This window comes from Mirounga angustirostris, unplaced genomic scaffold, assembly GCF_029215605.1.
Source record: "Mirounga angustirostris isolate CCGP_5_RB_7025 unplaced genomic scaffold, mMirAng1.0.hap1 SCAF_1, whole genome shotgun sequence".
NCBI classification, from domain to species: Eukaryota; Metazoa; Chordata; class Mammalia; order Carnivora; family Phocidae; genus Mirounga; species Mirounga angustirostris.
In genome coordinates, this window is record NW_026991709.1 from 192,723,902 (window position 1) to 192,750,475 (window position 26,574).

The following is a 26,574-nucleotide window of genomic DNA, read 5'->3' on the forward strand; positions in this document are numbered from 1 at the left end:
CCTTTAAAAAATATTCTATGAATCCATCAATTTTTATTTTAAATGTCTTTGCCCACTTTTGTCCAAAGAAGTAAGGCTTTAACCATTTTGGGCTTTTCTCTGCAGAGTGAGTTTTAGGCCTTTGTTGAGGGGATCATTTCTGTTTGAGCCCAGCCTCTTCCACCTTTTTCGCTGAACCTGAATCCAGGAAACCCAGCAACAATCTTCAGATTTTATTTTATTTTTTTCCTGTGGGAATGAGAAGCCAGATACCTACTTTGGAATTCATCCTATAGATGCCTATTCTTCATTTCTAATTTTCTCCCCCACATCCTTTTCCTCTTTCTGGTCTTTAGGTAAAATAATTTCTATTTGATACAGTTTTCCCCACCTTGGTCCATAATGGGTCAGTGAGTCTCCTGTGGCTTCATGGCCCTGATAGCAAGGGGGTACTGCTATCTTTGGTCTTTTTGTTCAGTCAGCTCTCCTCAGCCGATACTTTACAGGCTCTTGGAAAGTTCTAGGAGTGCAGTGGTTCCCTCATTCCTCACACTTTAAGTAGAAGACATCGTAATACTACAAGGAATTATATTTTCAAAGATGCTGTGAGGAAAATCCAATAAATACCTCACATGTTCTATGAATGCAGTGGTTCTCAGATGGATGTAATCTTGGCCCAGACCCCTAGATGTCTGACAATGTCAAGAGACATTTCTGGTTGTCCCACTCTGGGGAGAGAGGTGCTGCCAGCATCTAGTGGGTACAGGCGAGAGGACTCTGCTGCATATCCTATAATGCATAAAGCAGTCCCAACGACAAAGGATGATCTGTCCCCAAATTTCAATGATACGAAAGTAGAAAATCCTGCATTAGAGGAATTCTGGGTCTTTTTTTCTTTTTCCTCAAGGCCTGGGAAAAGAGGGGAAAAAAGGAAAGAAAAAAATGCTCCGTTTTCATGAGTGCCAGTGTCCTGAGTTCTTACATCCCACACAGATCCAGGAATTAGAGAGCACAAGGGTACCACTGAGCAGGGCAAAGTGCAAGGTCAAGGCAGGTCTTTTCAGCTCCAACAGCTGTCTCAGCTCCAAGGAGAGACAACTCAGACCAAAGCAGAGGACCAAAAAGTTACAAGGATGTTTAGTTTGTGATAAAAATCATTTTGCAGATTAAAGTGCTTCCTCCTGCCCATAAAATGGTATGTTCTTTAAATAAGTCAAAAATAGGAGGCATTTAACTGTGTTGTGAGCAGGAGGCAGAACTGCTGCTCAGAGCCACGGTCAATTAATTCCATCTTGTAATCAAGTCTACCCAAGCTGTAGGTGGTGGCGTTCTTCATATTTTCTCTAATGTGCTATTGAACTACCCCATGTTTCAAATGCCACTGTTCTCAGCCTGAAGGGATTCCAGGGATGTTTCCTGGACCCAGTTTCTCTCTCTGCATCTCTTGGCTCCCTTCTCCCTCGCTGCTTCAGTGGTAGCTAGATGGCTGCCCCACTGTCAGACGGTACCTCCTCCCATACGCAAGCCAAGTTAGGAAGAGTGAGTCTCTCTCCCAAGATCCTTGGCAAAGCCTCAGTGTGTCTCACTGGCTTTTATTGGGTCACATGCTCATCCCTGAGCCAGTGAAGTGGCTGGGGCATTCGATTGGCTGGGGCCAAGGTTCTAGCACACTCCTGAGCTAGAGCTGAGCCTGCTGTGATGCATGTGAGCTGGAAGTGGGTAGATGTGTTGCATCAAAGGGAAATTGGGGTAAGATAATCAAAATAGGAGGGATGGATGTCGAGGAGAGTAAACACACACACACACACACACACACACACACACACACTACTTGCTACGAAGAGGCTTTGGATTCTGGGGTGGAATCCTCAGGTCCTTGCCCTGCCCATGCCCTTTGTCATAAGCTAGCTGTATCACTTGAGATAATTCCATCACTCTCCCTGCCTCCTTTATCTCATCCACAGCATGGAAGTAACAATACCATTAGGGGGTTGTGAAAAATCAACCTTGGGATATTGGAAAGGTTGTGCAGACAAGTAGTGGTGGTGGCATTAGATTCGAATGGATTCATTTCAGCTTCTAGAGTCTAGGAGACCAGCTACAACCCACCCAGCTAGTCTATGCCAGCCTTCAGAAGCCAGTGTCTAAATTTATCCCAATCCTCATTGTTACAGGTCAGTGTGGGAAATCTTCTGAGGTCAATGATTGAGGTAATTGGCTTGCCGTGGATCTTGAAAAAGTCTCTCTGTTAAATGACATAATTGGTTTTAATTATATAATTATGGCACTTAAAGTGTGGGGGTGAAAGGTTACTATTATATTTAGAAGTGAGATCCCCAAATGAAGCAAGGGTGTTCAAGCCAGTGTTTCTTCAAATTTCTCTTTTTATTTTTTCAGAGGGAAGTCAGAGTAGGCTGGCCTTGGCCCTGGCCATTTTGGGATGATTATCCTGCAATGAGGTAGTGCTGGGGCTGCTCACAGCATCATAGGAACCTTTGTAAAGAGACGGGAAAGGGCTTCCGTGAAGACCTCATTGTGATCTGAAGTTAATGAGCAGTGGGAACTCAACTGTCAGCAATTGAATGTGATTGGGCAGGGTAATTATATGATTGCCTCTGGTGTTTGCACATGCATAGGGATATTTTTATTGGAAAAAACCTAATTGCTTACTTACTTAGTGGAGGGAAAACCTAAACAAATTTGTGTTGTCATAGATTAAAAAGACATCCTTTCTTTGTCTCTAAAATAGCTGCTTGCTCTGCTTTTTAGAAGTGAGGGCTTTATTCTTTTCGTGTTCAATCAGAGATGTTGTTTGCAGGATTTGAATTATATGCTAATATGAAAATATAAAGGAAAGCTACTTTGGACTGTGCATTTTGGTAAAATGACCACGTGCTTATTGCCATGTCTTAAACCATCCCCTACAATGGTCTCTTTCATAATGCAAAGGCAGCTAGAATGCTGGGCAACACTCAAGATACTGGGGCTTTCACAGGTTTTTTTGTTTGTTTGTTTATTTTGTTTTGTTTTCCTGCATGGAGCCGCCTGGCAAGACTGGCTTCAGACGCTATCCGGTTTTCCTTAGTTGCATTAGGCAAGTGGGAGGGATCATTTCTACGGCAGCCTTTTTGACATCACAGTAGCAAGGGTAAGAGGAGCAAAGTGTTCCCCCTGAGATTTCCCAGGAACTTGGAGGAAAGGAAAGGGCAAAATGAGAGAGCCCAAGGGAAGGGAAGACGCCTTGGGGCTCCCACTGTGGTGATGCCAGATTTCAGTCCAGCCTCTTGTTTTGACAGTCCTAAGTATGGCATCTCATTTACCTGTGATGCTGGTGTGCAGAGAATGGATAGCTGCAGTTGGGTCTATTCTATAGCAGTTCAACTCTGCATTATTGGGTTTTTTTTTTTCCTATCTTCTTATAAAAAAACTATTTTCTAGGTTCTTTCCCGACATCCCACCAGAAGAGGTCAAAACATGACTGCATTGTGGGGTTTGGGGGAGCACCTTGTGATGAGAACAGCCCCTCAGATCAGCCATGCTTTCTCATCTTAGAATCTTGCACATGTTGACACACCATAGTCTTGTTTGGCTAACTCCATGGGTCCTCTAGGTTCAGTGTTAAATGTCACTTCTTCCAGGAAGCCTTCCATGACCACCCCCCACCCCAGTCTGGTTTGCCTGCCTTTGCTTTATGGTTCCTGATACCCTCTAGGTTCCTTTGTCCACTGTCCTTTAATTGCTTATCTCATTGTCCTGAAAACCCATAAGCTCCATGAGGGCAGGGCTTGTGTTGATATTTGTCACTGCTACATCCCCAGAGCCTGGCACAGTGCTTGATGAGTGTGTTCAGAATGACTGAATGAGGAGAGGAATGGTTGCTGAGTGTCCTAGGGAATTTTGGTGTGTGATTCCTGGGCTTCCCTACCCTTGCTGTTAATACCGCTTTCTTGTTGCTTACAATTTTCATTGCCCCAGATGATCCAGCTCTGTCGGAGGCATGGAGGCACAGTCAAATCTCATGCTGTACATTGATCACCTGTCCAACCTTTGCCTAGAGTGGGAGCCCCCAGTTCCTTCAAGAGATCCAACTTTACCTGTCTGTAAAGAAGAAGAGGAGGAGGGAGACAGCGGGGAGGATCCGGTGGCAGTTTAACACCAGAGCAGGTCCAATGTTTACTTTTACCCTTTTGGAGGTGGGTACCTGCAAACACCACGGGGAGCTGGGTTTCAACGAGAAACCTGCACAATGATCTTGGATTTGGGGGCTCACACATACTTTATTTTTTGCTAGCATGTACAGTTGCTGTTTTTGTATTGAAGTCACATCCAGACTGTTCCACGATTACCCCAGCTTAGAACAAGAATCCAGGCTCATCATCCACATGATGTAAATGCTCGTACTGGCCTCATGTTGTTTGTGTCTTGCTATGTGGACAGAGAGTACGGTTCATTCATTGGCTCCTGTTTCATGACTATTTATTATTTGCTTTTCAAAGTCTGTGATTTTCAACAGCCTTTCTTGTTTTGATTCTCTGGCTTTTGATGTTTTAATCCCACCCGCCCCCCATCGTCTTAGACCATGAGATCCTGAATAACTACCAAAGAAATGAGCTGGCATTGAGACCACCCCTCAGCGTTTAAGTATAGCCTTACACAGTCCTGGGGTCTGTCTAACCAGCTTTTTCCCTAGGCAGAACCTGAACCTCTGACCTTGTAGGCCTCGGGCAAAAGGGCTTCCTACTAAGTACCTAAACCCCCTAAGTTTGGCTGCCTGTTGTTGGTTGGGCCATCATAACAATTTCTGGGTGAATGGACATTTGCATGTGGAAACCCTGGCCTCACATGTGGCAGGAAAAGTAAATCCTCAGAGCCCTGGGTGCTTCTTCCATAGTGGTCTATGCACTCTCTCCTAAGTCTAAAGCATATTCTCTCTCGGTTGGTTCTGGGGCTCTATTTAGTTTTTATTCTTCAGTTACATTTCTGCTTTGTCATAATAAGCACCTCAATTAGGATCTTTGGGGTTTCCTTCAAGAAAGAGAGTTTGAACAACCTCTTCTTATAGTAGGTGTGTTCACCAGTGTTGCGTGCTTGGGATCGGATAGGGATGGGCCATGGTGAGCTTTATGCCTGAATTCCAAGAAAAAGTTCCGTTTAATTTTCAGTTTTGGAATAGCACCAACGGATGTCTTGCCACCTAATATCCTTTCTGGATTGAGGCAGATAATTACTGCCTACACAAATAGGTCACATACTTTTATTAAAATCATTTTTTTTGAATGACATTTGATTTGTAACTAAACTTGGTGATGTGGTCTCTGAAGTGTCTCATCTAGTCTAATTACAATGATTTATGTCTTTTCAGAATACTTCTGCATGCAGGGCTTAGTTCTCTGATTATCATTGCATAACGTGGTGAAGGGGAACAGTTTAAGAACAGAAAAAGACAAATTAGAATAAATGGTTGCCATTTTAGGTCAGACTCAAACCACTAATTGTTTCTATTGCTTTGTTTGAAAAAATATTTTCATGGCCCTTCACTGACTGATTTATTCAGCACACAGATTTAAGCACTGTCTCTCTAAGGGCCCTGCCAGGACCTGCCTTCCAGCATCTATCACCTGGGAACTTGCTAGAAATGCAGATTCCCAGGCCCCACCCAGCCCTACTGAATCAGAAGCTCTGCAGGTGGGGTCCAGCAAGCTGGGTTTGAATGCACTTCCTGGTGATTCTGCTGCACACAAAAGTTTAAGAACTTTTGGTTTAAAACTTCTGTGAGTATGTGAGGTGAGGTCATTAATAGGAGGATACCGGGGCGCCTGGGTGGCTCAGCCGTTAAGCGTCTGCCTTCGGCTCAGGTCATGATCTCAGGGTGCTGGGATCGAGCCCCACATGGGGCTCCCTGCTCGGCGGGAAGCCTGCTTCTCCCTCTCCCACTCCCCCTGCTTGTGTTCCCTCTCTCGCTGTGTCTCTCTCTGTCAAATAAATAAATAAAATCTTAAAAAAAAAAAAAAAAAAATAGGAGGATACCTATCGTCCTGTCAGCCAGAAGCTCGTGATCCATTTTGGGCACAAGGCATAAATTCATCAGACAGTTTGGCAGAATGATCTTTATAAACTGTAAATTACATCATACACTTACTTCCTAAGTGCCTCCAGGCAGTTCCCTTTGTGCTTGAAATAAATCTAAATGCTTGGCTAAGGCCTGCAAGGCCTGGCATGCACCATCCCCAGCCTACCTGCCCAGTCTCATCTGGTGCCATTCCCTCCCTCCCCTGGTGCTTTGCCACACCACACTGGCCCTCCTTCTAATCCTCAAACACACCTGCTGAGTGTGATGTCAGCAGGAAGGTAGAGGAAGGGGAAGGAAAAGAGAAAATTGCAAAGGCTTGGTAATAGGCTTGGTCACTGAAGTTCCATATGATACAATATTTCTAAACCAATGTCCCTCTTGGCTAATATATTAATATATTGATATTTGTATGTATCAGTGTGGTAATATATTCATGTGATAATATTAGCAGCCTCATCTTATAGTGTAACCAAGTCTGAAAGGAGTTGCTGAATCATCAAGGAAACATTAAATGTAGTTTACTTTGGTCTTAGTGTTATGTATTTGGATTGATTTCTCTCTCTGAGAGTTGGCCCAGCGGGCATAGCCAACCACTGAGAACTGAAGAGACACGGCTGGAGGCTCGAGGTGATGAGTGCGAAATCATCCGTGTGGCACCAGAACATTCTGGAGCCCATGCATGAATCTTGCTGGCTTCACTTTTAGGAAAGATGGTGACCACGTTCATTAAGTTTTGTCTTTGTAAAAAGTTATCTGCGAATGCCAGTTTTGATCTTTGGGGTAAGTAAATGTACCATGTGATTTGGGAACAAAGCAGCAGTTTGGATTTTTATTGAATGTGAAAAATAGTGCTTCTTAGGATTCTCTTTATCATGAGAAAGGGGAAAGATAGTTTATTTTATTTATTTTTTTAGTATTTTATTTATTTATTTATTTGACAGAGAGACACAGCGAGAGAGGGAACACAAGCAGGGGGAGTGGGAGAGGGAGAAGCAGGCTCCCCGCGGAGCAGGGAGCTCGATCTCAGGACCCCGAGATCATGACCTGAGCAGAAGGCAGACACTTAATGACTGAGCCACCCAGGTGCCCAGGGAAAGATATATTTTAAATATCTTTATATCTTTGTTTAAAAAAACTTATTTGAATTTGAGGCAAGGGGTTCTTAAAGATTTGGGACTCTTAGAGTGAGGAACTAGGGCAATTGTTTTTTGGTTTTGCTTTTTGTCTTGATTTTGTTTTGACTACCCACAACTCTTTTGTAGTAATAGACTATAGGATAAGTGTAGCATCTCTGGCTTGGTACATTATTTGTTTTTTACAAAGCCTCTCATTTGAGCTCTTCAACAGAGGGAAAGGTGGAATTAAAGGAGTCATCAAGGAGAGTGGGAGGTGGGAAGGGCTCCTGGCAGCCTTATAGCCTCCCCTGGCTTGTGGAGTTCTCCCAGGGAATGGAGGAAAGTCTCTGCACCACATAAGTACTCCAACTCACCAGAAAGCCCTTACTATTAGAAGACAAAACTAGGCTGCCCCAGGTCGCTGACAATGCACGTGTGAACAAGACAGACACAGCTTGTCCCTGCCCTCCAGGAGCCCTTGGCCTGGAGGCCAGGAGGCCTCAGCAAATAATGAGTCAAATAAAGGTGTGTTTTCACACTTTGAAAGTTGCTCTGCAGGACAAGAGAGTGAAGAAAGCAGAGAACAGGGAAGCAGGTTCCCTCTTGGGTTAGCAGAGAGGCCTTCTCTTTGGACATGAGTTTGAAGCTGAGAAACAAAGGATGACCAGGTGTTTATTTGGGTAGGTGTCTAGGTTGGTGGCATGAGGTGGGAGGGGGGGTTAGGGGCATGTCCCTGGGGAGCTAGCACCACCTCCCGTACTAGCCGGGATTCTGCCCACAGAGGCTGCCACAGCAGAGGATCTTCTGAGCAATCACATGGGTGAAAACACCCAAAGACTGTCTGCAGAGTGAGCCCCAGGGGAGGAGCTCTTCCTCCTGAAAGGAGGAGAGACAGATCTCCAAGTGTGCCCTAACCGTACTCACACCACTGTGCCTAAGCCTGACATCAGCACCTGCCCTCCAACCCTTCCAGGGTCTCTCTGAGACCCCCTCCTTTTGTGGGCAGCCTCTGCTGGTCTCCTCTTTGAGAGCAAAGCCGCCTGTAGGGGACATTTATAATACTCTGGAAGATTCTTGTGTGGCTTTTAGGGAGACATTTCAATCAGTTTGAGGGCAGGTTTTCTGTCTGTTTTGTTGGGAGATGTGTGTGTGTGTGTGTGTGTGCGCGCGTGACTTTGCACGGATCTGGCACCCTCAGAAATAGTTGACAAATGAGAGAAGAGATTCTGCAAATCCAGATACCTTGCAATCCTGAAGCTTGGTTTGAGGAGTATGAAATAAAAGCGATACCTGATTCATTCATTTATTTGTTCACCCACCCAAAAGCAGCTATTGAGGCCTTCCGGTTTAACTGTGTGGCCGGAACACGATACCCGCTGCACGGGAAGCTCACAGTCGATACCGGTTATTACAGAGGGAGTACAAAGCCAACTCTGCCTCCTGAATCCTTTTGTGTTCTTGTCCCCCTGAATTTTGCAGCTGTTCATCCCTCTCCTGTCATTTGGGAGTGACAGTGCCTGGTACCAGGCTTTGAGCGCGTCTGGGGCTCTTCAGGCAGGACTCTCCCATAGGAGGGAGCTCACGGCATGAGCTCTGACTTTTAGAATGCCTCAGGACAGCTCCCTGGTCGTCTGCACAAAGCCTGGGAGCATGAAATGACAGAGAGCAGTTAAACTTCAGGGTGGTCTGAGTGGCTTTTAAAAAAAATTAACAAATTAATGAAGACAGTTATTCAGAGCATCTGAGTTTCTACTTGCTGAAAAAGGCCTAGCCTGTTTCTGAGGACATAGACATCTTCTTTGATTGAAAGATGGAACCATTTCTGAAGACCTGAAAAATTTGAGGCTGGGGTCCCAAACAGAGCCTGTAAGTCAATTCTGCCCAGGTGGCAGTTGGGCTGGCCCACACATGGTCCCCCCCAAAACCTGCAAATATCACATATAATCCAGTGTTCTGGATTTGGGGAAAAAATCAGATGATCTGGCTCCCCGGGGCCATATTCCCACAAATGGCTCCAGCAATCCCTCCCATCCCAGGCTGCCCTCTCTAGATTACTGGTCACTGATCTCTTGCTTACAGCAGGCTCTCATCCCTCCTTCATGTCACCTCCCTGGTTCCTGTCAGCACCGTGTGCAACCCTGATTAGGACATGCAGAAGAGGGCCTTGTGGTGGGCAGCAACATGAGTGATGCCCACCTGTCCAGCTGCCATGTGGCAGAGCCTGTCAGGTCAAATCTCAGTGGATCACCAGCCAACCTGAGCTTCTTGTCAAAGCAGTGGGCACTCTCCCAGGTCCCACCTCAGGGCTTCTGGCTCATTTGCTCTGGGCTGGGTGGGGCTTTGGGACCAGGTCCACCCAGACAGCTTCGGAGAGCCCACAGCATGACCCATGCACAGCCCACCTGCTCTCTTGACAGGTGTTCTGCTCTCACCAGCACCCTTTGGAGACCCTATCCCCTTCCCGAATTAGTCTTGAGCATCACAAACCACTGTCATCAACATGGATTCAAAGCCAGAGCACATGTGTCCAAAGTGGCTCTTAAAAGAAAAGGGATATAATGCCAAAAACAAAAATGTTTTAGTTTGAAATCCCAGATACATCAACAAAAATTGGGACTTGGGTGGGGAAGATGGTAGACACAAATGCTTGCCTTGTCTTATGCATAGGCGTGGGAGGTCCCGCTCTGTCTAGTGGTTCCAGAGGCAGGCCCAATGTGTGTTTCTTAAAGGCAGCCTGTTATTTTCTTACGAGATGCTTGTGGATTGTTTTTTCTTTATGCAGACAAGCCAGTAATTTTGCTAACCTATGTCTAGTATTTGCTTCCTTTATATATTCCTGGTGTTTACTAAGCGCTTTTAGCCTGCTACATCTGCATACATGTATTGCTTCTTTTCTTAGTTTTAGCCTTTTCTCCTGGAACATCTGCTAGCCTCAGGTTCTTCACTCTCTAAGGCCTATGTCCCTCATCTTGTCCCTGCTAGGTTACATCTCTAAATTCTGGGATAACCTGGCAAGTTTATGCTTTGTTTCACTGATGGTATTTTCTGCAATGGTGATTCAGGTCTTGGCTGCTTCTGATGTCAACTGTGAGTCCATTATTGCATTCTTAGTGGGCGGTAGGTGGTAGAATCCCCTTCCATTTTCCATCCTAGCTATGGCCCTCTGCCTCAGTGCCCCATATGAGGTGTTAGACTTACGGGGAGACTGAGGCCCAGAGGAGGATGCGATTTGCCAAAGGTCACAGAGCTGGCTCCTGCTGGAGGTGGGAAGAGAACTCAGGTTTCTTCCAGTCTAGGGCTCTTTTTATCTCCAAGACTCCACTTGCAAGATTGACTCTGAGGTGCAAAATAAATAATTAGATAAAATCATCATTATCTTCAACCTAACCAAATCTCATACCTATTAAGTGTGAGTATTCCAACAGAACTTGCTTACCCTGAAGCAATTCAGTCTTCTTCCTCTACAGTAGAACTTGCCTCAACAAGCAACTTTCATTAGAAAGAGCTAGAACGTGGAGAAAGTTGAAAGCAGTGGTTTCCAGTTAGGGGCACTTTTACCCCCCAGGGGACATTTGGCAATGTCTAGAAACATTTTTGGTATCATAACTCAGGTTATGTATCTAGTGGGTGGAGGCTGGGGACCATGCTAGACATCCCACAATGCACAGAACAGCCTCAACAACAAAGAATTTTCCAGGCCAAAATATCAATAGTGCTGAGGCTTAAAAACCCTGGTTTAAAGGGAACAAATTCTACATTTCACATCAGTGAGCTATGGTCTCCCTGTGGACTAAAGCCCCTTGGGAGGCCTCATCCCTCCACCGCTCCTCCCAGCACACACACACAAGCAACCCTGGACCAGAATAGAATGCTTCATAAATACACAAGTGACAATTTCTGACATATGTATAGAGACTATTGTGACTTCTAAGGTAGTTCACTTACAGATTTACTGAATTCCTAGTAGCTTTTTGTCACCAGGTGTTTTTCTGAATCAGAAAATAAGAGGAATAAAATTACTCAGGTGGAGGGCTATGTAAAATTTTTTTTATATATATTTAAAAGGAATGCTCATCTAAATTATGCTGTTCCTATCTTCCATGATAAATTTGAAGTTTGGTTGTGCCCTTGGTCAAGTAGCTCCCAGTCCAAGAGAAAATCCTTAATGTCTGATGGCTTTTACCAGTGCCTACAGTGTTGTAGCAGATCTGGCAAGCAGATGTTCATGGTGGAAATTTTCCATTCTAGAGTAGTTCCTTCTGAGGCAGGGGGAGAATTAGGTCAGAGAAGAATGTGCCAGACAATATACCCCTTTGTTAATCAACGCTGTCACCTTGGCTGCCCCTCTAGCAGCCTCATCTTCCTGAAATCTTCAGTAAAAAGGCCATTCAACCAATACATGTGGCATTGGCCAGGATTTTTCTAGCTCAGCTCTCACAACAAGGGATGGATTTAATCAGATTTAAAAGAACCTTAAGACCCATTCTATAAAAGTGTTACATCTCTGGAAGAGCTCCAAAAGGCAGATTATCAAAAACCAGTTTCTTGAGCAAAACTCTCAAACCACTATTGCAAAATAATCCAGGTGACTATGCAAGGGTCTGAAACCTTTGCAACATTTATTAAGCACACTGGGACACACACTAGATATTCAGTGCTTTGTTGAATTAATTTAGTCTTCAGAGCAACCTATGATTTAAGTAATGATGTTATGACCATTTCATAGATATGGAAATTGAGGCTTAGATCCACTAAATGACATGTTCAAGGTCACACAGTATTTCCTCCTTCTTTAACTGCCTGGCTGATAATACAGCCACACTGCTGATTTTGAGTCAACAAGCTATTAATCTCTATCCCTTGTTAAATTGGAAAATCCAGTCCTTGTAGAGATATGTAGTTATTATAAGAAATGATTTGAGTCAACTGTAATAGAATTGGCAAAGGTTAGTATCTGTGTAATAGTAACAGAAACTCCAAGTTCGTTGAAAAAGGTATTTCCAAGTTGTCTGCTTTGTCCTCATTTGCAGCCTCAACACATGATAGTGTGTGATACAGAGGTCACTTGGAGGGGACCAGAGTGATGCTCACAGTCAAGAATCAGGCACAATATGTGGCTTTAAACAGGTCACTTGGCTTCTCAAGGTTTCAAACTTCTTCTGGCACACAAGGGAGGTCATAGTTTATTCAACAACCATTTATTTGGCATCAGTTATGTACACAGATATGATGACAAGCTCACTATCTCTTATTGAGACAGTCATACAAATAATTCTAACGTAATGTGATCTGTTCTAGGGAAGAGATCTGTACTCTATGAGAGACTATGAGTACTGCAGGCTGCCAAGGCACACTGACCCCAGCCTATGTTTATTGAGTGCCTACTAGGTATCAGGCCCCATTCCAGAAGCAAGAGATTGCAAATGCAGTCCATTTTAGTTGGAGGGGTGGGGCGGGGAGAGACAGTAAACAAACAAATAAGGTGATTTCAAAGACCAGTTAATTGCACGAAGAAAATACAGTAGAGCAATATAATAGAGTGACGGGATGGAAGGCACTACTCTAGCTAAAGTAATCAGAGAAGGCTTCTCTGAGGAGGTGAAAGCAAGAAAGGCCTTGGAAAATGAGAAAAAATTTCTACGCAAAGAATTGGGTAAAATAGCCTTGATGTGTAAGGTTATACAATTTCAGTATTCTTTCAACAGAGAAGTTCAGATGTCAAGCATGTGATATCACTTCTTGGGATTTGTTGAGATTTTTTAATGGCCAAGCACATGCTCAATTTTATGTAAACATTCCATGTATACTTGAAAAGAATGTATATTCTCTCTGAGTTCATATTCTTTCTATGTTTTTTAGATGAAGCTTATAAATTATGTAACTGAAATCTTGTGTACCTCTATTAATGTTTTATCTATTTAGCTGCTCAGTTTCTGAGAGATAAGCATTCAGGTACTCATGATGATTATGGATTTCGTCATTTCTCTTAGTAATTCTATCAGCTTTTGTTTTATCTATTGCTAGGCTATGATTTTTTTTTAAAGATTTTATTTATTTATTTGCCAGAGATAGAGCGAGAGAGAGAGCGCACAAGCAGGGGGAGTGGCAGGCAGAGGGAGAAGCAGGCTCCCTGCTGAGCAAGGACCCCGATGCAGGACTTGATCCCAGGACCCTGGGATCATGACCTGAGCCGAAGGCAGACACTTAACCGACTGAGCCACCCAGGCGTCCCTAGACTATGACCTTAAGTGTATTAAATTTCTTTATCTACTGTTATAACTTCCTGATGGGTTGTTCTTGTTATCATTAATAACCCCCTTTATCACTATTAATGCTCTTACTATGTTGTCTGATAATATTGCTCATGCAATGTCCTTTTGGTTAATTTGTGCAAGTGTATGCTTTTTCTATCCTTTTATTTTCAGCTTTTGTGTGTCACTGGTCCATTTTATAAGCAACATAAAGCTGGATTTTTTTTTTTTTTAATCTGGGGCCTTTGCCATTGGTGGGTGAATTTAAGCTATTTATATTTATTGTGACTAATCTACCTGACTTAGCTTTGTCTTCTTATTTTGTATGTTTTGTTATCATAGGTGGTGTTTTCTTCTTCTTCCTTTTCTCTCCCTTACTGCCCTGTTTGAATTGAGTGTGCTTTCTTTATTTCTTTTTACGTTCCCCTCTACTGGTTTTGAAGTTACATATTCTATTTCTCTTCTCTTAGTGGTTTGTATAGTATCTAAAGCCAAATTTGGCAAACATTCAGAGATTCTTAATGCATTGCCTTGTGTTGGTTTAACAACTTTCTCTGGTATCCTGACTCCTCAGTGGCTGAGTTGTTAATGGGGAAGGGTGTAAATGAAAGTGCAGAGCATGGTCACTGTGATGATTATATCTTAGAGTGTGGATTTCCAGCTTACCTTTGCCAAGACCTGTGCCCTAGGGCCTGAAGGTTCTGGTACTTGACAAACTGTAAAACCCTCATGGGTTATGGGTAACATAGCAGCTTCTAAGCAAGGAGTTACTTGGTTTCTTCTGTTGCCCTTCTCCTTGCCTGCATTTGAGCTCTTGTAAGTGATGATAAACATTAAATAGTTCCTGTAAAACTGTTGAATTGTCAGTTTTTAAACTGCATAAAACACTGACATTTTCATTAGATCCTGGTCCTGAGGAATGTCCGGCTTTCATCATAACGGATTTGTTTACTTCTGCAGAGAGTCTTAATGTGCTGCCTATGGGAGAGATCTTACTGTCACCTGCTCTTAAATGGGAAAGTCTTTGTTCAGCCAAAGATTTTTGGAAAAGGATTTGCGAGAGGGCTTTTTCACCTCCCCCTCTCCTTCTCCTGCCATCTCCCAAAAGGGTAAGGGATGGGAATAGAATCTTTGAAGAACTTTGGTATTGGACAGGAAAAATTGCAATGTAAAATAATCCTGCAAAGCCCATTAGGAGACAAAATGTTGGAAAGATGCTATTAAACCACTATTTAGTTTCAATGTATCCTGTTAAAGATAAGCAAGTTGTATCTATGTCTTTTTGACCTCAATCCTTTGCTCTGCATTTAAACAGATATCTTGATTTTGGATTAATAAACTCTCTCATGTATATTGGTAGAGAAAACATTTTAAACTGTCGGTTCCTTCTAAGCAAATAAGAAAAGAGAGAGCTTTTTATCTTCTGATCATTGCATTAGATTTTCAACATTTTTTGCAGAAAATGCCAAACTCCATGAACAAATGTAGAGTCTTCTCAATTTAACAAGCTGGAAAATGTGTGTGTTGAAAGACAGACTTGTCTTAATATGACCAGGGCCTGAGAATGTTAACTTCCCTGGAATCAACATGTTTGCAACTTATGGCAAAGTTTCTTGCTTTTTTTTTTTATTTTATTATTATGTTATGTTTTTTTAAAGAACTCCCTCTTCTGCATTAGCTTGTTGAATATGTCACTGGCAGGTTTGTCTTCTTTCACATTTCAAGAGAGGAAGCCTGGCATGAATCAGACAGATTAGCATTTAAATTATCCTCCTAGGACACACTGTGTGATCATGGATGAGTTACTGAGTCTTTCTGAGCTTTGGATTTCTCCTCTATAAAACTGAAATAATAACTGATTTTTCAGAGTTGATATGATCATTAAATAAGAGAATATATGTGAAGTCCTCAGCACAAAACTTGGTACATCATAAGGGATCATTCAGTCCCATCTGATAATGGTGATGCTGATGGTGGTGGGGAGAATAGTAATAAAGATAATGGTGGTGGTGGTGGTGGTTGTGGTAAGGACATTGATGATGGTGGAGATGATGATGATGACCGTGGTGGTGTTGATAACTGGATGTTAGAAGTCCCTTAAAAAATATGAGAGAAGGTATCACAGAATAAAAGAATCTGAGAAAAGGTAGAATTATCTAATACTAACTGACCCACAGTCCCCCATCTTCTACTTGGGCACTTCCAGTCACAAGGAGGTCCTTTCTGAATAAAATTCTACTATAGACAGCAAGCCGCAAAAGCCCAGTTCATTCATGCAAATCTGTTTTCAGACCTGGATTTGTCTTAGAAAAAGCCAAGAAATGTTACTCTGAGTCATTTGATTTTGTTGGTATCCATTTCCTTTCTTGTTCCTTCCTTGGCTTCTATGACATCAGATGTTTTAGAGTTCTTCTTTGGTCTCCTTGAACATTTCTTGGTCATCTCTTTGCCAATTTGTCTTTCTGTGGTCATTTGGATACATGAGTGTGGAACTCAGAGAAGGCAGTGCAGGAGAAAAAGAAGGGCGTGTAGTGAGGTTGGAACAGAATCTGAGTGTAGTGTCACAGAAGCAGAGAAGGGGGACAGTTCCAGGTTGAAGGACAAGGTCAGTATTTTTTAATATAAGGGAAACGGTGAGGATGAAGAAGTCTGGGCAAGACCATTTCTTTTGGCACTGGAAGTTCAGTATTGACATTGGACACAAAATCACTGGGATGTTGAAAGAAGAAAAGTAAAGGGATATCTGGGAGATGAGGAGGTGGAGACCACAGAAATTGAAGAAAGAAGAGGTTGTACAATAGAAAGACCTTTTTTTTTTTTTCTTTTTAGGTAGGAGAGAATCAGGCCTATTTGTAGACCAAGAGGAGGGAGCCAGAGGAAGCTGAGTGTGAAGATACAAATGCAGGAGGATTCAGGTATTTGGTCCTACAAAATGGGAGAGGTAGGAACAAGAGTTCATTGGCCCATAAAACCACCTGCCACATCTCCAGTGAGCACTCAAAGGATAGCATTAGGAGAGAAAAAGTATAACCTGTGAGACTTACGTTGAATGGTGTTGGCTTTCTCTTAAAAGGAGGTAAGGTCTCTGAAGAGAGTCAGAGATGTTTGCAGGCATCGAGAGCTGTTTTCAGGCACTGTCTGAAATGGACAGGAAGTCAACCTGTGATGATTAAAAGACTTGCCAAGGAGCCCTGTGGAGGGGAGGAGGTTTGTGTTTCTGGATCTTCCCATACTATTCTCACCCTGGTTTCTGTCCCTAGGATCTTCTGTGTACCAAAAGCACCCTGGAATCCCACAGGTGGCCCTCAGGGCCCCCATTCCCCACCGTGGGACCTTCCCTCTGCCTCTGCCCATGCCCAGTCCTACTTGCAGATGTTATCACATAGAAATGAACTGATGGACTGATTTTCCCCAAGATGAGGAAGATTGCAAAGATGTAATGTCTCATCCCACCCAGCATTAGTGTGACAGGTAGTCAAATGGAAGGAACACAGGATCAGGAGTCAAGGTCGTGGAGTGTAGTCCCAGGTCTAGCTGGTTAACCTGTTCCTGTGCCCTGCTGTAGCACAGGATGTCAGGCAACTCTTGCCTGCCATTGCAAAGCCAGCATGTTATCTAGCACCTGCCATACGGTAGGGGCTTGTAGAATTTATTTGACTAGGTTAATGGACAAAGATATAAAAGATCTCCAAACACCCCATCATTCTATGCAAATGTGAGGGACTACTATTCTGATGTGCATTTTAACAAGCACAATATCATCCCCAGGAATGACTCTCTAATAATAGAATGTGAGCCACCACCGGTAGGCAGGCAAAAGAAAATACTTTTCAGCAGAGCTGGGTGCAGGCTTCCCAGAATTGCTCAGATTTAACTACCTCCATGTCTACATCTATTGGTTTGACTTATAGAAAATTAGCTCCTATCCCTTCAGTAATCTGATTCAAGGTGATTAGTCATTTTTCATTCTTGCTGTTAAAAAATATATATATACTTTGTCATTACAGACAAGAAGCTGAGGTGGAGGCAATGAGAGATGAAAATAAGTTCTAAATAAAGAAGCAGAGCCTCCTTCTCACTCACTCTTTCTACCCTCCCCCCACCACATACACACAAATAAGATCTTTCTCTACCTTTCCCCATGACTCCACCAGCATGGAGAAATCAATTGTCAGCCAAATCCCAAAAGAATAAAAGAAAAATATCTCTTCAGAAGGAGACGGCAGCTGGGAGAGATGGAATCATCAATAAAAGGCTGAAGGGATTGGCCCAGAAAGTGTGGAATCCAAGAGGGTGTTTATTTTCAAAACAAAAGCTTACTGATCATGTACTTTTCAACAGATGAGAAAAATGGAATGAGCAGAGCTTGTGCCTGGGCTTGGGGACATGCCCACAGTGGCCTGAGCTACTGAGTCAGCAAGAGTGGCTTTTGTTCTCTTTGCTCAAGCGGCTGGCAGCCTCTGTGTGAGCAGGACTCACCAGCAAGCTACCCCATAAGATCCAGGAAGGCTGCGTCTGGCCTGGCCATCCTTCCCATTTCGCTAGGTCACTTAGAATCCCAACTTCCTGCTCTGCCCACACATTGGAACAGCCTGAGGAAGCCTCACCAGCCATTCCTTGGCATATGGCCTGCATGATTGAAAAGATGTCCATCACAAATCCTGCTTTGGGCTAGCATCTTTGGGGGCGCCACTCTTTTCCATAAATGTTTCTTACAAAAAGGCATTTGAGACAGGGAGGTCATTTTTTCTTTAGAAGCTATGTGTCAGGACATTAGATAGACATGGTTGGATTTAAAATATGCCTCGGCCACTTGTATGCTGTGTGACTTGATGCAACTGAGTTTTCTGAGCCTCAGTTTCCTCATTGGTAAAATGGGATAAATCAAACTTGCCTCACGGTGTGGTAAGGATGAGGATAATGGAGACAAGGTGCTTGAGAGAGGGTCTGGCAAAGAGAAGGAAGTCAGCAGTGGGCAGTGAACCTGGCTGGAGAGACCCCTAGGACCTATTCAAGACTTGTTTGTTTACTGTTGTGGATGTTTGGTTTGGGCCTTGGTCAGTTGCTTTTTCAAACAGAACCACACACATGCTTGTGTTCTGAGTGCTCATTCTCTTTGTAAATAGCTCCTGGCCTGCATGAGTAACAACATCTTCCAGGCCCTGCCTGCACCCTGGGTCTCAATGCCTACATCTGGAAAACAAAGGGTGCAAACTCGATTTCAGTTAATTTGGGGTGCCATTCCATCCCTGATGTCTGAGAACTCTCTACTAGACTTTCTGCCCCAGAGACTCCCCCACCCACTCACAGTGATGGGTCCCACAAAGGTGCAACTGTGAAGTCACACGTGATATAACACAACCCTCTGTAAGAGAAGAAACAAAAATCAAAAATGAAAAAAAAAATTCTGTTCTATAATTAGGTATGTGCAAATGAAAATCATCACAGTGCTACCCCTTAAAGATGTAAGAATACAAAGTAGGAAGTCAGTGTTCCGTACCCACCAACTTTTGGCAATTTCATCACAACCCCAGATGCTACCACTGCTCACAGTTTAGTGTATGTCCTTCCATTTTTTTCCCCTGAGTTTGTAACACATATCCCTATTTACATGTATACATGCATATATATGTAAATTTAACAGAACTGTGGCCTGCAACTTGCAACTTACGTGATACTGTATCAAGTGCATCCTTGCAGGTCAGTATAAATAAATCTACCTTCTGTGTTTAATGCACCACAATTTTCACACCATAGAAAAATGTAGTCATTCAGTTGTAACCTTCTGTTGGGCAATAGGTTGTTCCCAGTTGTTTTTTGTTTGGGGGGTGGGGGTTGGTACTACCAAGAAGGCTGCAGCAAACATAGTGCATATATTCCTGTATGTTCTAGTGCTTTTATTTCTGTAGAATCAACTCCTAGAATTGTGACTTCTGAGTCAGAGGGTATACGGTCTTTAAATTTTAATGAAGACTTCCAAATTCGTTTCCACAATATTCAAAAGGACCTTATACATGCACTAGTAGGATGGGAAGGCATCCATTGGCCCATAATCTTACCAGCTTTGGATATTATCAGTCTTCATTTTTCCCCCCAGTGTGATGAGAGGAAAGCTGTCTCATTTTAAAATTTTTCTTCTTAGATTTAGCTTATTTCCGTTGTTCATGGGTCATTTTTGTCCTAGGAATTGCCCATTTATATCCTTGGCCCATTTTTTGAGTGAAATTGTTGTCTTAAAAAAAAAAATGTGGTCTTAAAATTTTAATTGGTAAACAAATGAACAAACCAACAAAGTGATGTTTTACAAGGTACTCTGAAAAGGGAAGACGCCCCCCCGCCCCAAGGCTGTTGGGAGAACAGGGGTTTCAGGGAGCAGAGATGGGTGAGTGAGAGGTGGCGGAGCTCCTTTAGTGTCCCGTGCAGCTCACGGGCTTTTCTTTTCCAGTGTAACATTGCCCCCAGATGCTCCCAGTGCAGTTCTGGGAGGTAGTCTGTGCTCTGGATGACCTTTTGGCTGTCAGACCTTCAACTTGCCCCTGACTGATGAGGCTTGCCTCTTGGGCTTGACCTGAGCATTCTGAATCCTCCGCTTGCTCATCTCCTGCTGGGACTGTTGCCTGACAAGCTTCCACTGCCCTCCGCACACGACCCCTCCCAAATCCTCCACCCATGAACTCTGCACACTTCCTGGGGTCCTGGGAACTCATTTCTAACCTGCTTCAGTGCCATCTGAAAGACTCGTCATGGAGTTCTTGGATGATGGTATTTTTATTCTTACTGATGAAGTATTCGTTGCTGTTTATTGAGCACTTACCCTTTGCAATGCCAATGCTTATGGAGTGGTGCACGTTGTCCATTGCACACCTCCGGGGGCACCTGTCACTGCATAGTCATCGCAGATTTGCAGCAGTATTTTTATCAGATGTCAGTCAGTTGTCTTGAAGAAGGGTGCTTTTTTTCTAAGTTATAAAATAGAATCACCATAACTGCAAGCAGAAGGCTTAACCATGTGCCAGGCACTGTGCTATGTGCTCTGAACACATTAAAAAAAAAAAAAAAGACAACCCACAGTAGCCTGCTAAGTTTGGTGATATTACCTCCCTGTCTAAAGCTGAGGAAACTGAGTCTCAGACAGCTTAAGTTGCTTGCTCAAGTCGTATAGTTAATAGGTGAATTCAAACTCAGGTCCAGCTGCCCCCAAACTCAGCCCCCAGCTGCCCCCACTTTTGCCTGCCCTTCCTCTGTATTGGGATCCAGTTGTCCCCCGAAGAGTCCTCTGCCATACGCCCGAACCATGGTTATGGTATAGGCAATGGGTTCGTTCGGCCTGTCTGCCATGGTCTTCCTACGACATTCTGGAAAGGCTGTGTGGCCAGTGGGCACTATTCCTGCAGCCAGGATGAACTTGAAACTACCCAGGGACCTTCATGACCCAGCAGCGCCTTTCTGCGAACTAAAACCAAGGCATCGGAGAATAGCGCCTGCCCCATAGGAATCTGAGCAGGAGGTCAGCATCCCTGGATCTCCTGTGAGAAGGGAGAAACCCACTTTTTTGCTGTACACTCTCCCCGAGTCAGGGTTTCCTATTCTCTGTCCCAGGCTTGGTTTTCTTTGACCACACTCAGAGTATGGATAACTGTAACACAGAGGTGCTAAGAGTGAGAGCCACCATTTCCCATCTCCTGCCTCTGGTGCTGATGGATGGGGACCAGGTGAAAGGGTTTTTCTGGAATTGATGCATCAGGCCAAGGGGATTTCCCTCGCACTCTCTGCTTTCACTTCTGAGGTTCGCGTGTCTTTTTAACATTCCGTCGGCTTACGGGGGCCTGAGTCGAAAGCCATCTTTAGGATCCATTTGTTCTGATTCAATTGCTGAGGCTTTATGAGGTGGTTCCCTCTCTTGGAAGAATGCTCCAAATGGCTTGCGTGGCTGTTGCACTCCACAGCGCCCTGATTGATGGTGAGGGGGCCCTGGCTGGAGGACTGTTCCTGGAAGGGGGCGCTGGGGTCTGTGAACACCATTACAGCTGGTAATGCCACTCAGCTTGGAACCTTCTGCTGATTCCTTGGGGAAAACGGCCAAGGAAACAACCTTGACCTTTGTGCCAGCCTCAGGTTGGGGAGTAAGGCATCAGGAGCTCTGGGTTCAGCCTAGCGATGTGTACCAATTTTTTAGCACTTGGGTAACTTTATTGTCTCTCTGGCTTCAAATCATGTGTCTCTTCAATGAAAAAGGATGTTTTTGCAGTTTTGAAGGCAATGATATTTACTTTTTAAGAGCTCTGGAGCCAGACACAGCTGGTTGTTATTACCAACCCACCACTCGCTGTCAGGTTGACCCTAAGTGGTTTCCCTCTCCAGGCCTCTGATTCCTGTCTGCGAAATGGGATTGATAAAACCCGTTTTATAAGGTCATTGCTAGGATTACATGGGATAAGTAATGGAATAATATGTGTGAATAGCTTAGCCCAACGCCTGGCAATAGAAACCACTGAATAGTATTATCACCAGCTCAGCAAACAAGATAAATAATACATTGCACCATAGGGAAAGGGCATTGCCCTGACTGCTGGTGTGGATTTTACAACCACTTTGGAGTGCAACTCGGCAATATCTAGTCAAGTTTAAGTCAGACATTCACTATGACATAGCAATTCGACCTCTAGGTATAGACCCTCGAGAGCTGCTTGAATCGCCATACAAGAGGACATATGCAATTAGCATCATTGAAGCTTTGTAATGGCAAAAAGTTGGAAACAATCCAAATATTCATCATTCTAATTCACCATTAGAATTCTGGTATGTTATGCAATAGCCTACATCACAGCATTAAAATGCCTCGAACCAATTACATTAACAGGGATAAATTGCAAAAACATAATGTTGACTGAAAGGATGTTTAATAGTGATAAATGTGGTATGATAACATTTAAAACTTTTAAACTTGCAGATTTATTCTACATTTATGAATGAATGAATATGTAGCACGCAGCAGTATTAAACATTTAACAAACATGCACTGGAATAACACTCTCAGTGTTTACTTGAGACGAGGGAAGGGAGGGGGGAGGAAATCAAGGAAGGGGGCTTAAAGAAAAAAAGATTTGAAAGGAATATGGCAAAATGTTAAGATTTATTTACTCCACTAGATGGTGGGTATATAAATGTTTTAAATATAATTTTCAATTTTGGTTAAAAATATACAATCTTTTTTTGAGATCAGTTAGAGCCAATATTTGTTTTAAATGCACTTTTTAAAAAATTAATAACAGCTAAATAGGTCACCAACTCAGTCACCAATTGTTTCTGTTTGTGAACACAGAATGGGGAATTCTCCTGGTAAGATGCTCTTCGTAATAGTTGCGTTTTTTTGGCAGTGACTGTCAAATGCAGTAACATAAAGTTGCTTTAATTATAAATCTTTTCCCAGAGTATAGTGGGATCTATGAAAAGCATTTCTCTAAGCATCATTGCTGGAATCCACCTTCATGCCGGCTTTGGAATTAATGCTGAAAATGCTGGGAAAGACCCACAGTCCAAGAGCCACTCCACATATGGCTTTCCAGAGCCTCTTTGGGGCATCTGAGGAGAGCTTGCGGGCATCTGCTTTTCCCTCTTATAAACATGTCATTCTCCTATTTTAGAATAGGGTCCCATCCACCCAATCTGCTGTCTTTGGGGAAGTATCAACCCCCCCTCTTGGTTTTGTATTGGTTCTTCCCCTCCCCACCCCCACCTCCCCCGACCCCGTCATCCCTGTCCCTTCTCTGGCCAGGGTCATCTTGGGTGCACCAGTGCCCTGGACTCCAGGCCTGCTGCCAGCGCCTCTGTGGGAATCAGGGCCCAGCCTGGGGGCTCCCAGACTCCCCTCCGGGAAGCCCTGCTCTCAAACACTGCCCTTTGCAAAGCTTCCTCCAGCCTCCCTCCCACGTCTACAGGCTGAGAAGGATTTTCTTTTCTTGTTTTCAGTCTGGTTTTTTGATTTTCGTTCTGCGGTTCTGCTCTGCCTTGCTTTGTTTATCAGCATCAAAGCTGAAACCAGCTGTGTTTGTTTGTGGATCTTTCATTTCCATGAAACCTGCGGATTTTTCTAGGTCATTCTGTGTTCTTAATAATCAAGAAGGTGGTTCACATGGCCACAAAGGAAAGACTGGGGTCAAAAAAACCTCAAACCCACAGAGGGCCCTCAGTAGCCCTACCCTTGGCCCGGATGACTGGGAATAACAGTTAAACATACTGATACAGTTTGGGGTTTTGTATCTTCCAGGGTGAAGTCCCCAATGAGCTCTCTCTAACAAGGGAATTCAAGTGGAAATCTTAATTATCTTTGAGCAATACCCTATGACAAAGATGTCATTTTCTTTAAAGTCTAGAACTCTAGCAGTGATAGGAGGAAGACAGGTATGCTGGGCATTTTCTTCAAAATTTAGTAACTGGACCCTTGGTTGGATTATTACGGGCCCAGCCGCCACCTGAGGGCACAGGTCGTCAAGGTGCTTGGTGGAAGAGCATTTGGCTGAATGGAGCCCCAGTTCAGCGATGGTAAGCCTAGCCATTTAAGGGGCCACTTGATGCCCAAGGACAGTTTCTTGAGCAAAAACCTTGAGTCTTGGAGAAGCACAAGAGAAACAGGAGACCCAGTGAAGGCTCTTTTTAGAAATTGAGTCCTAAAGCTGTTACCTCATCCTGCCAAGTGCTGCCCAGTTGATGGCACAAACGGACCATACTGAGTGCTCTTTATCTCTGAACAAACCAGAGAACCTAAACTGAGTAGATGTCAGCACTTAAACTTTACAGTAAATGGGGGAACTCAAATAACCGAATCTCAGGGACCCCAGCAGAAGCAGCAGCCAACATGAAAGACCCCAGTTTCCCCCTGAGCTCCTCCCCACCAAATGGACAGACATACATCAGGCTCCCGAAACAGCAAAGACAAGACCGTATTTGGATTTGTTACTCCCTGGGCATTTTGCAGGCAAGTCTGGTTCTCGTTGTCCACTGACTCGGTGATAAAATCAGGGCCTCTGCTCAGCTTGAGACAAGCCATTCGTTTGGACACCAACCTCTTTGGGTGAGAACACCCGAGTGACTCCAGTCTGCCGGTGGAGTTCCTCCTGTCAGTCTTCTAGTTCAGTAAGGAATCGTCACGCTCTGTCTTACGTCATCCTTCCCTCACACGTCCTGCGATTCCCAGCCCACTCTGGGGGGTTCCTGAAAGAGGCAGCTTTAGCAGAGAGAGAAGGGCCATGGCTGCTTCGACTCACCAGAGCAGGATGCACAGCTGTAAAGAGCAAGGTCATAAATGGTCCATTTAAGTGACACGTGGAAGTGAGAGGGGAGAGTCTCTGACCTCTGCAGGCAAAGTCCGCCGGGTGCCTCAGGGTCTTCATCTTCAGTGGAGTGAGTGGAAAGGTAAGAAAGGTGTGGTTTTAAAACCTCATCTAAATCAGGAGAATTGCCTTTCCTTTGAGTCTCAGCGAGGCAGGGGGAGAGCAAGGAACCAAGCCCAAAACACCTGGCATGAATGGCTAGTAGTAATCACAGCGGTCTTTAGTGAGCCTTGATATAAAGCAGGCATGGCTCTGAGAGGGCTTGCTGCCTGTTAACTCCCTGAGTCCTTAGCAAAGCTCCAGGAGGTTGGTGCTGTGACTGATTCCACTTTGCAGATGGGGAAGCTGAGCCTGAGAGAAGTTAAGTACCTTGCCTCAGGTGGCACGCAACTAGGCACACAACTAGGGGCAGGCCTAGACTTCAAGCCCTAGTCATCTGGCTCCAGAGCTTGACCTCTGACTCAGTGGGCTGCACCGTGGGGTCTCTGAGGCTCCCGTGACTGCTGCTGAGGGCTTTCCCTGTGCCAGGCAGGATTAGAGAGGCACTTTTCCTGCATTTTCTCCTGTAATTCTTATAGTCACTGTGAGGTTGATACAGTGCTTATTACACTTTTCCTCATAAGAAAACTAAGGCTTGGGGAGGCTGAGTGACTTAATCAGAGTTGCACAACTCATCTGTGGAGGAGTCACGATTCTAGCTCGGAAGATCTTGGGAAGTTTGACTCCTGACCCCTGTGCCTGTGTTGGGACGGAGGGGCTGGAGAATGGGAGTATGGTTGGACTTGCTGGCAATGACTCCCACTTGGCCCTCTTCTGCCCTTTGAGGGCCACAGGGGGAAAAGCAGCTCAGGGAGCCCTCAGAAGAGCCAGGGTGTCCCACGGCTCCTGGTTTCCGCCAGCCCATATTGTCTGATACCAGCGTAGCACTGCACATAGTTGCTGACTTGGAACTGTGCTCAGCAAACTATTAGGGAAGCTGATATTGCCCAGTGCCTTCTTGCCTTCTTCCCTGAATGAATGAATGAATGAATGAATGAACTGGAAACTAGCCAGTATTTAACAGATGCCTGACTTCACACGTGATTTCTCTAGATTCATATTCACTAATGTAAAGAGACCAAAGTACAGCTTTTGGTGGGTAAGAATGTAGCACTTTGCTTTGACTCTAAAGACTGGGTAACTCTGACTAAAGGTCTCCAGTCCTCCCCCTCCGGCTTAACCATATGGGTAGCTGTACCATTGGCTCTGCTCTACTTAGCTTAACAGCAACTATGAGGGTAATACAATAATGATTAGTTAGTACTTACTGTGTTCAGTCTTGGTTGTTATTTTTGCAAATACACCTTTCTTAGTCCCACTTTGCCAGATGATAAAACTGAAGCCCATAAAGATTATGTAACCTGTGAAAGGCCACTTGGCTGGCAGAATCCAAACTCAGGGCTTCGCCCCCAAAGCCCTCTACTCTTAACCACCATGTGGTGCACTGAGCCAATTAAGTGTGGGGAAACTGAGGCCCAAGAGATGCTAAATGTTCTGCCAAGGCCCCTAGTTGGTTTGTGATAAAGTCTAAATTTGAACTCAGGCTACCTACGTCATCCTGTCTGTTCTAACAAACGCTCTCAAAGTCGGGCTCCGCATTCACTTCTTCAGACAAGGGAAGGCTCGGTGTGGAGCCCTGCAGAAGGACCACCATGTGGAGTCATGAAGAATGATATGGGACAAGGCAGTCAGTAGTTTGGGCTTGCTTAAAAACTCACCTGAAATGGGAATCAATCAACTGGGCAAAATTCCGTTTTTGAGGTAGATCAATAATTTTTTTAAAAAAAGAT